Raw genomic sequence first — 13148 nt, forward strand, 5'->3', positions numbered from 1 at the left:
TATTTATTAATTTAATGTTTTACCAGGATGTAATATATTGAGAGTTACCTCTCGTTTTCAAGTATGTCCTGGGCACAGAGTTATGATGACAAATGATACATGGTTACAAATACAGTTACATAAGTGAACAGGGTGTTTTTATGGCATTTATGGCTGATGATGCTTTGCAATTTTGAGACTACGAAAGTTCACAAAAAGAAGAGTTTTAAATTTGGTGGTAAAAGACATTGCACTTTGTGCATGAATGACAATGACTAAGTTCATGCAATTTCGGATTGTAATTTAAATATGCTTATATAATGATTTTGTACTACAGTACATGCCACTGAAGAGATTCAGAGGGCACCTTCCTGTTCTTTATTTCACATCTTTGCATATATCTGCTTTCCAACACACACTATGTTCTATTGAAAATGATTTAACTGAGCATGAATTAGATTTGTTGTATAAATTGATGCATAAATAATGTATTGATGTTGTGTATTTATATAAATGAAATACTTTATTATGGTAAAAAGCCAGTAGGTGCATATCACCAATACTAGTTGTGTGGAGTCAGGTTCTCTGGCCTGGAGTACTAGTTCAATTTGTGTGTGTGTATATATATATATATATATATATATATATATACACTATATATATATATATATATATATATATATATATATATATATATATATATATATATATATATATATATATATAATATGTGTGTGTGTGTATGTGTGTGTATATATATATATTTTTGTGTATATATATATATTTTTTTTATATGTGTGTATATATATATATATATATATATATATATAAAATCAAAAACGAATAGACGAAACCATTCTGTGGCTAACAAAATGCTTTTATTTGTGCGAACGGTCCTGTTTGGAGGACCGAAACATCGGTGATTGTGCCAGTTCTTCTTTAATATACCTGTTACACAGGATTATTGTGGGTGCTGTCTCATCCTTGCTGTGGGGCCCTGGGATACAAGGTCTGCCTGATAAGGAGTGCTCTATTTACATGTCTCTCTAAGGGATAAGCACCTAACTTAAGCAGTATATGTGAGTGCCATCTGACAACTTTAACACACATATATATATATATATATATATATATCACAAGATTCGATGCGCCATTTATCTAGCAGTAGAATTTCCTGAGAAGGTTTTCTCCTCGCGCTTCTTACTAAAGTTGGCACATCTGGTTCCTTTAGTTTGGTACTCGTTTACATTCTGTCACTACAGATTATCTTCAGATCTAGAACCGCTTTTGAATACTGTTCATGCAGCATGAAACATTAAAACATTCACAGAAAAAGGAATAAATAATTATCTTCTGGATTGGCATTTCATGTTCAGGGCACGTCCGAATATTAACATAGTACCAAGCAATGCCGAGTATGATTAGGCAGTTACAATTATTTAAAGTTTTACGATATTTGATAAATAGTAATATCAAAAATTGGTATTGCTGGTTCTAACCACACAGCAATAGATACAATTCTACTCTCCCACTCCTCATTAGAATGACTTAGGGGCTTATTCTATATTAGCAGAAGCAGCCAAAATGTCATATTAAAGTCACTGAGGAATTGTGGTGAAAAACATCCTGATCAGCTGGTTTGATTGCTATAGAATAATCCCCTTAGCAGTTTTGGTGATTGTGAATACCACACAACATTTGATCCTGGGATTCACTTATGTACCAATCAGGCACTTACACATGGAAATGACCATAGACTGGAATAGGAGTTTCTGTGTGTCAGTGCCTGAACATACTCTGTGTGTTATTTATCAAACTCTCCAGATGGCAGAAAATGGACGAAAACTGATACAAAAACAGCACCTGGTTTACCCAAGGATTTACTCAATGAGAGATTTTAAAGCAACTGGGAGGTAGAAACAAAATAGATATCCCTTGGAGGGGTGCTAGCAGACAGTGGTGCTAGCAGACAGTGGTGATTGCAGTCAGCTGGTTTAGCTCACACTGCTAGAGCTGTGACATATCTCCCACCCTGGTAACTCATGTGTGCGCCTTTTTCAATTGAAAGTCTCTCTCTGTCTTTCTCTCACTCAACCAATTCACAGACGGATGTTGGTGGGGGAGACAAATTTGGTCTAGACTTTGATAGAAAACCCCCATATTCTTTCTCTCCATTGTACTTCTTTAATATACCGCCAAGCCACATTCCCAGTCCTGGAGAAGCTTGTAGCCCCAAGAGGATGAAAACTCTTCCCCATCACTGGGAAGTAGCTTCACAAGCATACTGAATAGGAAGCTGGTATGTCTGATTTTGAATGGCTGAGTAGCTTTTGTGCCACAGTAGAGCTATGTAGAATTAGTACTTTGATACTGTTCTATAAAAACAAATGAATCTGTAGTCTAGTTCAGGGGTGCGCAAACTGGAGGGCGTGAGATTTTGTTGTGGGGGCGCGGCGGTTGCAGTGGCCCCGCGCTCTTCCCAGAGGCATTTAAGTTAAATGCCGGGGGTCCGCATGAGGCCTCTGCAACCTCAACTTACTGGGGTTCTGTAGTCTTCGGGACGCGTCGCCATGGCATCGCTGCATCAAATACGCCGAGTCATGCGACGTACACGCCGCAATGGTAACACACGTCAAATGACACTGCGGTGTCACGTGACATGATGTCACATGATCCGCGGCATCAATTGACGCCGGGTCACAGAAGGGGGGCACGAGCGCTGGAGCTGTCACACGGGGGCGGAGCTCCAAAACTTTGCGCACCCCTGGTTTAGTTAACATTCTGAGTAAGATATCAGAATTCTTGACTCAACCACAAATCCCTTGTGTGTGTCAGATTGTTGAAACATTTAAAGCAGCGAGGGGAACCTCTCACTGCAGGTTGACATACAGTACCTTTGAAAGCTTGTTCAAAGTTGTTTTTTTCTTGTCCATACTGATGCTGCATTAATGTTATTTTTTACCCCTGTTGATGCAACATCCAGTAACCCTATGATTTCCAACACTTGAAAATAAAATCCAGTTTGATGTGATAAATTATAATTGTAACATTTCACTTTTCATTAACATTTTCTTTAAGGGTCTCTTCAATGAATTTTCTAAAGGTTTCAGATCAGAAAAAAATATTACGTATAAAAGGACCACAACAGTATTGTAATGTCAATTTGGATACGGTTAAAGGCTTGCAACATGTTTAAGTATAATATTTTGTAAGTATTTATAAACTTATACCATGTGTAGTTACATTTTTCTGGCTCACAAGTTAATTTTAGTGTGAAAAAAAGTCACTTAGCTGCCTGAGTAACTACAATGAAATCAGCAGTAACAGATTTGGTCGACTGGCTGCTAGATGACGAGCACTAAAGACTCAATGCATGGTCAAGCTAAATGTTTGAAAGGAGGGAAAGCATTAGTTTGATATGTGTGTAACACTTAGGGCCTTACTCTATATCTGCTGAAGCGGCCGTGCGAGCAGTTTTCGGCTGAAAATCCCTATTGAAGCCTATGAGAATTCTCGTCTGAAAACAGCCACTTCGGCAAATAAAGAATGACCCCCTAAGTCTAGGTAAGTAAAGAATATGGAGAAACGTTGTGGGCATAGGTTCCCTTGCTGTACCTGATATCACGTGAACATAAATACTCGGGCCATATTTGATAAGCCCTGCTAAGTTAAAAGGCACATTACAGCATAATCACATGAATTGGCTGTAAGGTAGCATACCACTGCTTACTAAATATGACCCCGCAGATTTTAAGTAAAAAACTTCTATTCCAGTTTCTGGGTTATGAAATCTCATCAGTTCCCACTGATAGAACATATGTCTCAAGGTTTCCCTTATGTCACCTGCATACACTGGGCCTTTATGCCTTTTGAATGTTACTATGGTCTCCAGACTAGCCTCTGCAGTCCCACGCACGGCTACATAGACCCTCACTGTCGCATTGTATTTGCAGGGCATCTTTTGTGAATGTATTTCATGCTTATCATATCAGAATCTACATATTCAAGTGATGATTGTTCTAACAATTTCATAAATACTTACAGGAAGGGGCATAAAACTAAGTTGGTCACTTAGTCAATGGTATTTTGAATTATGTTTCCCAGCTAAATCATGTATTTATCTCTTCTATTTATATGTATGACATTTTTCCCACACCACTCACATATTGTAATTGCTTGGGGGCAGTTTGCCATGGATATGCTACTGTTTTTAATGCCCGCAATAGGTAAAGTACACGGACTGGCCAGCTGAGTCACTTATTGCTTTTCCTATTCTTTCCACATGTAATATATCACAACACTAAAATTCTAATATATTTTTGACAATAAATATAGCTAAATTTTCCAGCAATTCTTTGTAATATTTTTTGCAAGAGGTATGCATACTCTGTGGTTTAATTCTGTGAGGAGACCCATAACAAGAACTGGGCTGGAAAAGTACCATCACTTGGATACAGTGGAATAGGGTTACAGCAGGTTTAACTGAGCCAAAATAAAGACAGGAAGGTACTGTACAATATAGCAGCCAGTTGGAAACTACTGGCCTGGATTTTGTTTGTGATGGCTGTGTACTTACAGGAGACTGGCAGAGCCCCTGCAAAGGAAGAGCTGACACAGTCAGCAGAAGGGAACTGAGGAGACCCAGTGCAGGGGTCTGGAGCATCCAGTGTTGCTGCGGTCTTTGTGTGCAACTTTGGCCAGAGCTGTTTGGAGTGAATCAATGGCAGGGAATTTAAAACTGCTAGTCACAGGTGTGAGCAAGGCAGTGCTGCCCATAAAACAGAGGACAGTGGCACAAGTTGAGAACGCATATTGGGGTAAGCTTCCAGACCGGGGTCCCCGCACCTAGAACTTTAGGTTGTTCCCCCAGGTACCCTAGTTGGGTGAGTTTGTGTGTGTTTTATGTACTGGCAGTTTGTGGAAACTGTTTCCAATACATTCACTTCCGTTCTACTCTGCAGCTCAGTCTAGTGCGCTGATCCCTGGTGTAATTGTCCTGTTCTCCCGTGACAGTCCTAAACTAGTTACTGTTAAATCTTTCAGCGATACACGAGTGTGCGGGCCTGAACAAAGACATACACCTTTTTTCAAAATAATTATTACCTATACACACTCATTCAGCACTCTTTTGAGTGTTATTATATCTGTGTGAATCAATGCATTGCCCACCTGCACTAGTTTAGTAGCAAATGAGTGACTGCTATGAATAATTAATTCAGTAACAACAATAAGTTGGAGAGGCTGACTATCTGAGATAAACTAAACTTAGCTAAGCTTTGCAGCTGCTGCCGCGGCATAATTGGTCATGGACTGATTGACTTGCAACTATCACTGCTGCCCGTGTGTCTACCCATCACTTCCACCAGCGCCACCATCAATCATCATTATCAAAACTAAAAACATGCAAATATGGCATCATATTCTTTCTATTTTATTGTTTTGACCATCTAGTGGTGGCCCAAACAATCCTGCACCCAAACGGCTGTGCTATGCCAGGCAGTACCACCGTGATACACCATCTAGGTTTGAATTGGCACCTGGAAATCACTGCAGGCCAACCATGAGCCAGTCAACAATTGTGTTCTATGTACAGTAGGTTGTCAGGCCTTGGCACAGTGCTTGGGTTGTTTAAAATGTGTACCGTATGTCCCAAATACGTAGTTTCTGTTCCATCTCTCTCAGTAACGCATATTTTATTTTGTTCTCACATCTCAATAATTATTATTACCCTGTGAAAAACACTCTCTTGTTTTGAATGTTTTATATGTGAATCACTGACCCAGCCACGGACACATGACCCCGGCTAGTAGCACTGAGTTACGTACGATGAAAAATGACACTGAAGGAGTAATTCAGTCAATAAGTAAATAATAACAACAACTGGTCAGACAGGATGACTGTCTGAAATAAACGTAATATAGATACCCCTTGCGGTATGACCCACTGGCACTGCCAGTGGCTTGTTCTGTGTGTGTGTGTTCCCACACTGAGTCACCGACACCACTCCACACACTACCACCACCATCATCATCAACTCATGATTATTAATACATAATATTTATAATATTTTATATATATATATATATATATATATATATATATATATATATATATATATATATATATGCAAATATACAGTATTTGTTTGTCACAAGGAACAATGCTTATTGTAATGCTCTGTTCACCAACTACTGTTCTTGCGAAATTAGATAGAACCGTCCAAGAAACCAAATGACAGGATGGAATTGCATGCAGGATAGAAGAACTGATGCTCCCACAATGAAGGAGCATGAAATTAAACTTCAGATTGCTGTGTCAAGCGGCTTCTGTGTGTCAGTTAGCGATTTTGCAGTGGGTCCCTTTCATGTTTAAAAAAAAAAAACCTTTAGAGTCCAGCAATACAGACCCCTAGCCTGTCACTGAGGCCGCAGAGCAGACCTGGGCTTAGCTCCACACCAGAGATCGGAGTGGATACAGGTTTTGGTGCTTCCATTTCCATCTACCCACAGTTCCCATGTGACGCAAGCTTCGGATGTTTGCTCCACAACGTTTAGCCACTACTCTGTGTACGGCCACTTGAAAGATGCCCAGTGTCCCGCCCCCAGCCGAGTTATAAGCCTAGGGACCTCCTCGCCAATGTCCTGGCATTAGTGAAGCTGCCATGAAGCCATGTATGGAAGGGTAGGTCCAAATCAACATTGTGGCATTGTTCCAGGCACTGGTGCACTCCCATATCTGGGAAGAGTACACCCATGCCACTTGGACAGTTATATAGATAAGCATACATAACCCATTTCAGAGTCAGAAACCAAGGCTATGCATGAATACATCTCAGAGAACCTTCTGCGAGGGTTTATTCACAAGTCTATTTCTCCCGCTGGAGCTGGCTTCTTTGTCTCCAAAAAAAACGGTTCTCTCAGGCCTGGTATCGATTATCGAGGCCCAAAATAAAGTCACGGTACAAAAACGTTACCTGCTACCCCTCATCCTCAAACTTTTCAACTGGTTATATTGAGCCTCTATCTTCACCATAGATCATTCGAATCAAGGAGGGTAATGAGTGAAAAACGGCCTTTAATACTCATGACAACTATTATGAGTATCTGGTCTTGCCCTTTGGGTTGTGCTGTGCTGTATTTCAGAATTTTATCAATGAAATTTTCTGTGATCTACTCGATCAGCTTCTTGTTGTATATCTATCTGAATGATATTCTTATCTTCTCTATGTCCTTGTCCAAACATCGGACACAGGTTAAAGTAGTTCTCCAAAGACTTCGAGAAAACTCACTTTTTGCTAAACTCCATAAATGCCAGTTTGATCAGAAGAAAATGTCCTTCCTTGGTTATTTAATTTCCCCTTTGGCTTTGATTGCACAAAGGTGTCTGGTGCTTGATTGGCCCTGTAGGTCTAAAACCTTCTCAACGATTCCTCGGGTTTGCCAACTACTACCAGAGATTAATCCGAAACTTCTCCAAGGTAGTTTAGCCCACCAAGGCCCTTACCAAGAAGGGGAATGATCCTACTAAATGATCTTCTGAGGCTCTATTAGCTTTTGAAAAGCTCAAATCTGCCTTTTGCTCTGCACAGTGTGGATCCACCTGGATCCTTCTAAACCCTTCATATTGGAAGTACATGCATCCAATCTGGCAGCGCGGGCTGTTCTCAATCAACACAAATTTCCACAGAAAACTCCATCCCTGTGTATTCTTCTCTAAAAAAAAAAAATTCAACCTCAGAGAGGAATTATGACATCAGAAATCGTGAACTGCTGGCCATTAAAATAGCTCTCGAGTAATAGAGACATCTTCTAGAGGGGACAGTGTCTCCCATCATAATCCTTACGGATCACAAGAACCTCAAATACATCAAAAGAGACTTGGGACATGCCAGATGATAGATGGGCACTTTTTATCACGCAGTTTCATTTTGTGATTTCCTTCCGCCCAGAGTCCAAGAGCATCAAGGCAGATGCCCTTTTCTGACTATTTTCCCCAGATGGTTCTGAAGTATCAGATCAGGGTCCCATCATTCCTCCTTCACAGATCCGAAGTGAAGTGCTACAATGGGGGCATCAATCCAAAATAGTTGGTCATCCAGGGATGAGGAATACCTGCGACTTCCTGGAACACATCTTTTGGTAGCCTGAGATCCGTGGAGATGTAAAATCATTTGTAGCAGCCTGCACTGTATGCACCCAGACCAAGGTGCCTTGAGCACTGCCCTGTGGCTTGCTCCAGTCTCTACCGGTTCCTCTCCATCCTTGGACTCAGCTATCTATGGGCTGCCACCATCAAAAGGTATGACCACCACCCGCTTTACCCACCAGGCCCACATCCCTCTAAAGAAGTTGCTTATGGTTACCATGTGACATCTTCCATTTTTTTTTTATAAAGGATGTGACATCATCTGAAAGGGAGTTATTTCACATCCTTGAAAAAAAATTTAAGCTGTCACATGGTTTACTACAACCAATCAGATTGGGGATATACCATTTAATGCCTCACATGGTATATCTCACAATCTGATTGGTTGGAGTAGCGTGATGGCAGCCATTTTGTTTTTGGTAATGTCATCATAAAGGGAGGGAAGCAGAGCCTTCCTGATTGGCTAGCTTCCCTCCCTTTTGATGACGTCACATCCTTTAAAAAAAATCAATTCTGTCACATGGTACACCATCCAATCGGATTGGGGGTGTATAATTTGACACTCAAATATAATATATTATTATATAAGGCCTGTCCCGTCTCATTTGACCTCAAGAAGATGACGGGGCCACATCCGCCTAATGGATTGGATTACAAATACAGAAGGGAAGACTCAAGAAAGAAGAAAATAAGAAGTTACCTGAAGTTGAGGAGCATTGCGTTGCGGATCAAGAACTTCCTGATGCATTCGGAGTCGGAGAGTGAAGACATCAATAGGTAAGAAAAACATTGATTGTATGTTATTTTTGTATTTCAGGTATTTTGATTGTATTTTTTAATTTAAATTTTTTTGGTTGACCATTGACTGCTAATGTGTTTATCTATGCCCCTTTAGGGCTACAGATAAATACAGTGACAAGCAATGCATTTTTTGGCAAATGCTTGTTTTTATTTCATTGTTATGTTTTTTTATTGATTGCTTTTTTTAATCCTGGTTTATTTTTGGTGTTTGGTTTATTTAATTGCTGTGTATCTTTTTTGGTTTGATTTAATTTTGTATTTTTGGTTGTTGTTTATTTTTTAGGTTGCCCATTGACTGCCATAGTGGCATATCATCATCCCCTTATTATATGAGCATGATGTACCACTGTGCCAATCAATGGGTAGAGGGTGGGGGTATTTACCTCGGGGGAGGGGGGTTAACCCATTAATGACTATAGCGGTTACTAACCGCTAAGGCGATTAAGGGGTTACTAGCCATTAGGTTTTTTTTTATTATTGTAATGTTGCTGCCAATGGAGGACAAGGACGGTGATGAGGACGAGGATGGCCATCATCCTGGCAGGGGTAAGTGCAACTTTTACTTACTTTATGCTGGCGGGTTTTATTTGTAAAGGGCAAATGCACTTGTATCCATATCTGGATAATAGTAATTTAGCCCATTACTGTACTGTATGTAGAAATAATCAGATTATGATATCTAAGTATTCTGTCATTTTATATAACTACTAAAATGTATTTACAGGTACCTGTTAATCCCCTATTGGTGACTTTGAACACCAAATGTATGCTGTGCTACAGGTTTTGGACAAGTTCAGCAAAACCAAGGTTCATCTGCTGCGCAACACACTGTCATTACACAAAAATGAGGATCAAGAACTGGCCACCTCCCAAATTACAAGTTTTTGTATGAAAAATACAGTAAACCTTTGTAAATAATACCTAAATATTCCTAAATATTTTTTTGTTTTAGCAAGATCACCAGGATTTAACTCTTTACACATGTTTAAGCTTTAATGTTTAAGGTTATTTGTTTTTTTTTTGGTGCTAGCTAAATGGTCCACCGACAGTTCAACAATCTTTTCCCTCCTTTTCACTTGTTCATTTTAATCATCTATAGAATTTTATTGTCAAATCCTCAATTAGTTTTCATTTCCAAAGAAATGTTTGTGAAACTATTTTTGTGGGGGCTGATTTTTGTTATACTGTAGCTTATAATAACGAGCAGCGGAGTTCCTCCACACAGCTTATCTGTTGGTGTTTTGATGACATTTGTGGGTACATGTATTGCATTTTGGGGTCAACACCTAAAAATATTATTGTGAGTGTAATAAAAATGACGGGGGAATATTAAGTATTTTAATCAATCTGGTACTTCAGGTGTTAACGTTGGTTAGAATTTGACTTAAAAATACAAAGATATTGTTTTTGACAGGTCAAGATCCTTCCCATGTTTGTGTTGATCTACAAAGAGGACATAATTGGTTGGTTATCACTGATAGCCCACTAAAAGGGAAATATGTACAGCTGTCTACAATAGCCAGATCCTGGGCTATCAGCCTCAAAGAAAACCGTAACATACTCGAAATATCCCCTGTGTATCACAGAGAGAGGTGACAAACAGGTTACCACTTAGTTGGAGGACTATATTAAAAATAGGATATATTGGGATGGTGAGGAGGAGATAATTGGTGCTCCAAAGTGACAGGATATTATAATGCAATAGTAAAGTCCAATGTGAGACAGACGAAATAACAAAAACTCTTAATGCATGGAGTGGGTAACAGAGTGAATCCTAGGATGACACCTATTCTGAATAATAAAACGTACATATTTGTCACCGTTGCAATAAGATGAATCAAATCATACCACACTCATGATTAAGGACTGCCAAAGACAGATCTCTATTTCTCATAAAAAATAGACATTAGGCAGTCAAATTTTATATGCAGGCCTGTATGTGAAGTACACAGACACAACGATGAAGATGGCGTCTGTCTAAGTATTAGAGAAATTACGTTATGAGTGTGTTTATATATTACTTTAAATTTAAACGTCAGTAGAAAATGTTTTTTTTTTCTTTCAAGTCGGAGAGGTCACGCAAGTAGCTGATTTACGACAGGGGTGGGCTTATGTGGTTCACAAAGACCTATGGCATATGGTAACGTACTGTATAGGAATTTCTGTTTATGTTTTATCCTTTTATTTTAAGAAACTGGTCTGCATTTCTAACTGTATGTTCTTGTAATATTTATTTTCTGTATATATATATATATATATATATATATATATATATATATATATATATATATATATATATATCTATATATATATATAAAAAAATAATAAATATTATAGTACAATAACATAACTACAGTAGTGTGTGGAAAGTATGTGGTCCCTATTGATATATAGGGATGGAATTACATAGAGTGTATGTGTAAGAGACAGCTGTGTGTGCATATACATATATACATATATGTACATATATATATATATATATATATATATATATATATATATATATATATATATATATATATATATAATATATAAAATACTGAGTTAAGTTATGGTGAGTAAAAAAAAGTGACAAAAACCCTCCACAACAAAGCAAATATGCAAATGTAAATACAACTGTACAGTATGCTCATCTGCATGTCTTAGGCAGGTCTGCAACCCCGCCCTTCCCCATTATACCCAGCACACAGCACTTCCACTGCAGCAAGGGATTCTGGGAAATGACATGCAAATGAGCACACAGTGCCACTTTTTGCTTCAAAAACCATTTTTAACATGGTTCCCTATAGGCTTAAGCTTGCTGCATGGTCACAGCTTTGAGCACAGCCAGGGTTAAGGTGCATACCCAGAAAACCACCCACAGACAGCTGTTTCGACCTTAATGGGTCTCATCAGTGTGGGGTTGATTAACTGGGTATGCAAAGAAGCTAAAGGATGGGCCAACCATAATACTGAGTTAAGTTATGGTGAGTAAAAAAAGTGACAAAAACCCTCCACAGCAAAGCAAAAATGCAAATGTAAATACAACTGTATGCTCATCTGCATGTCTTAGGCAGGTCTGCAACCCCGCCTTTCCCCATTATCACCCAGCACACAGCACTTCCACTGCAGCAAGGGATTCTGGGAAATGACATGCAAATGAGCACACAGTGCCACTTTTTGCTTCAAAAACCATATTTAACATGGTTCCCTATAGGCTTAAGCTTGCTGCATGGTCACAGCTTTGAGCATCCTTTAGCTTCTTTGCATACCCAGTTAATCAACCCCACACTGATGAGACCCATTAAGGTCGAAACAGCTGTCTGTGGGTGGTTTTCTGGGTATGCACCTTAACCCTGGCTGTGCTCAAAGCTGTGACCATGCAGCAAGCTTAAGCCTATAGGGATGAAGATCATCGGGAAGTGCAAAACCATGTAAAACAGAAGAAATTTTCTGATGGTGCAATATTGTGGTAATATTGTGAATAAATGTTCAAGGTGCAGTGTGCTAGGTACTCACAAGTGTATGGTGAGTGATGTTCCCATAAAGGTATCTTTTCAGGGACAGCCCATCTGACCAGATTGTGGGTAGGTCTGAATGAATTTATAAGTGCTGAAGACCTTAGGTAAATAACATAGAAACGGACATAGTGCAGACTGTATAAAATTCTATTAAAAAGGTAAGTGATAATACAATGCACTCACAATGTGTTAAAATAAAACAAGCGTTTAGATCACACAGATCGGATCTTGTGCGCAATGAAGCTGTCTCAGTCCCCCCTCCACCTCGGCGTGCGTGTCACCGGTGCGTCTCACCCAAACCGGAACCCGGAAGTGACGTCATCTGCTCTGGGGGACTCCGATCCTGTAGTGATCCTCACTCATCAGCATCACTCTACGCGTTTCTCCGTATTGCGGTTTCATCAGGAGTGTAATCTGACAAGTGCTGAGAGGCTATTTATACGCTACGCTAGAGTTCCATTGGCTATACATTAAGTATGCTAATTTCATGGTAATCTGATTGCGTGGTGATAAAAGACTTAATTGGTTCACATAAGTTAAAGACTCACATCGAACATATGTGAGTCTTCCAAAATGACACATAATTTTAATTCAAACATTTTAACATGTATATATTTAAAATATCAAATAGTGTAAACATAGTATAAAAATAGATAAAAATGGATAAACTAGCTATTTACAGGATGATGTGCAATTAACCCCTAAATGAACTAGGCTAATGCA

General features: G+C 39.1%; 1 protein-coding gene across 6 annotated transcripts in view; it reads left to right on the forward strand.

Annotated features, from left to right (window-relative positions):
- Positions 1-13148, forward strand: part of DLG2 (discs large MAGUK scaffold protein 2) — a 1892764-nt gene that overhangs the window by 2016 nt on the left and 1877600 nt on the right. The gene's annotated exons all lie outside the window — the stretch shown is intronic.

This window comes from Ascaphus truei, chromosome 3 (genome assembly GCF_040206685.1).
Source record: "Ascaphus truei isolate aAscTru1 chromosome 3, aAscTru1.hap1, whole genome shotgun sequence".
Taxonomy (NCBI): domain Eukaryota; kingdom Metazoa; phylum Chordata; class Amphibia; order Anura; family Ascaphidae; genus Ascaphus; species Ascaphus truei.